Below are 2,901 nucleotides of genomic sequence, written 5' to 3'. Positions count from 1 at the left end.
TTTTTTTTCCCTTTTGAAAGGAGATACTCGAAGATTGATAAGGCTGATTTTAAAAATTATACTACATTCCTTTTTTTGATGTAGAATTTTCGTAGATATGGTAATTCATAATGATTCCGTATAAATATACAAATCAAGTATGATTCACAACCCTTTAATTTGTTTAAGACTGGTGCAAACCGGCTATGTTCACAAGCTGTAGAAGTAAGTGGCTTCCGGCCACTGATAGATATGAAATAAGCCGGCCATAAATTTTCAAAAGTGTATTTACTCTAGTGGTATAATAGCCCTCGTTTAGGTTACTGACCCAGGGTTCGAACTCTCCTACCAACATAATTTTTACTCTCGGCCATTTCCATTTTTGGCTCCTAGTACTTAGACATGCGTTGTATCTGTTGGAGCGAAGATAGAACGAAGATATTGTTGAGAAAGATGATTGGTAATAACATCTCTTCTAGACAATAATATCATAGCAAATCAACATTTATATTTATACAATAACATCAAACCAAAAACATAACTTTCATTGCGATTACAACTGTTTCATAGAGGATTCAGACACAAGCTACTTAACAAAAAATCATATATTAGCCACATTCGCGAAAGAGTGATGGACATTACAAAAAATCATTTGGTTGCTAAACTAATACAACCTTCTACGTCCCCTAGGTTCACTTGTGTCACCCGCTAATCCTTGGATAGGGATACCTCTTCCAATAGGTTCTTCATCGCCTGGTAACAAAGGCACCTCTCTTTGAAGCATCAACAGTTGATATATGGGGTTTGGAAAGATAAGGTTTGTGTCCCAGTCTTTCTTGCGGGTCTTCTCGATCACTTGGTCATACACAAGAAGACCAAAGTTATTTTTTTTGCGTTTGGCAACTGCATAAAGAAGGCGGAGCCGGTTTTTGATCATTGAATCCGATTCAGGTCCTAGAAGCCAATTGAGCTCGCAGACACAGTACAGAGCTTGGAAGGGATTGATCAAAGCATTGAGATTGAACCCCGTCCATCCAGAGCATTGGTCTCCAGTGAGGTGGGAGATCGCCTGATTCAGATCAACATCTTTCCACTCAAAAGAGTGTTCGACAGCTGGCGTCATCATCAATCGGTTGATCACCGCAGGGGTAAATTGGAACACATAACCCCGAATCAGAACACCCTCATCATCGAAGGGTTTGTTTGAGATAAACTCTCTCACAACCCTAGGACAGAATGGATGTACATGCATTATAGTGTAAGACCATCATATGTTATCGATAACCCTAAACACATGATCTAAAACGGGTTCCTTAGGATCTAAAGAACCCTGAACTACAAATCCTCGGAGACAAAGATAACGATACCCGATAGCAGCTTCCTCGTTATGATGACGGCGAAAATATCCTCCGATGATCGGAACGGTATTCGAGAACAACAGTCGGGTTCTTTGTAGACGATCATGGAACGATATGAACGGAACTCGAGGACGGAAGTGATAGTTTTCTCCGAACGAATGATCGATTTCACTGAACCTCCGTCGTCTAGATCGATTAAGGGAAGGACGACCTTGATCAGCCATGGCGGATGAGATTCGAAGAGAAGAAAGTGGAGAGATAGGAGTGGAAGAGTCTCGAGTTTCCCTCGTTAAAAGGAAAAAACACTCAAACGTTTCAAATTGGGGTGATTCACAAATTCCAGTTTCTTACGGATGCTGGTTACGGATTCACTACTTTGCTCCAACTGTTCGTGCGAGAAAAAGAGTTCCTAGAAGATATGATGATGGTGGAGTACCGACATCATATCCAATTGATGGTGTTCCTGACATTTTCTGCGAAATTGCACGGTTTGGTGGTAAAACGAAAGAAGTATGGTGGTCATGTGAAGAGGATAAACATAGTGCCCACACTTATATTCTGCTCAACTGCGAGGATGCAGTGACCCGTTACTTTGAAAGGTAAATATTTTTGTGAATGTTAATTATATGAATTGAAGTTAATTATGTATGACTTGATTATTTGTTTAATTTGCAGCATGTTTGTATCTCAAGTTGAAGAAGCAATACCAGGAATATCTGCAACTGATGTGGACACACGTAAAGATAAACACTTTGTCAAGTGGTTAAAATCACAGGTACGTAATATATCTCATACATTGATTAATTAAGTAAGTGTTTTGATACTTCAATATTAATTAAGAATAACTGCTTTTTGCAGGTTGATTACGACGATCCTTATTATCCCGTATGGTTTCACGAATTGGTTCAAGGTCCAGTTGCAAAGGTCACCACATCACCTATGTATTTCACACGAGGATTTACCTTTCACACATACGAGTATGGGAGACATCGGGCAACGAGTAACTACGGAATATGTATGAAAGGTGAAACGGACTTTTACGGGATCTTGCAGGAGATTATTGAAGTGGAATTTCCGGGGTTATTGAAGCTAAAATGCGTCCTCTTCAAATGTGAATGGTTCGATCCTGTTGTGAACCGAGGGATTCGGTATAACAAATTTGGTGTTGTGGATGTCAATTTTGGGAGAAGATACAACAAATTTGAGCCTTTCATTTTAGCTTCACAAGCCGAGCAAGTAAGCTTCCTTCCTTATCCTCGGCTTCGAACTTCCGGGATAAGGAAGGAAGCTAACTTGCAAGAAGAAGACGCTATCAATGAAGTTGAGGTACCAGAACAACCAACTGATGAAATCCTTTTGATCGACCCGCAAAACTTTCAATATGAAGATATTCCCGAAGATGCGACAAATGAAGCACGTGAAGACGAGTTCGAGAGAAGCGACGATGATGATTATAATGATAGTGATGAGAACGAAAACGATTTAGAGTGATGTAATATATGTCTCTGATGTTGTATTTCTCTATTGTAACGTATGTTTAAAGAAATATTATTTTTTTACCATC

This window comes from Brassica oleracea, chromosome C5, assembly GCF_000695525.1.
Source record: "Brassica oleracea var. oleracea cultivar TO1000 chromosome C5, BOL, whole genome shotgun sequence".
NCBI classification, from domain to species: Eukaryota; Viridiplantae; Streptophyta; class Magnoliopsida; order Brassicales; family Brassicaceae; genus Brassica; species Brassica oleracea.
The sequence above is the reverse complement of the archived record's forward strand: the minus strand, read 5'-3'. Positions refer to the sequence as shown.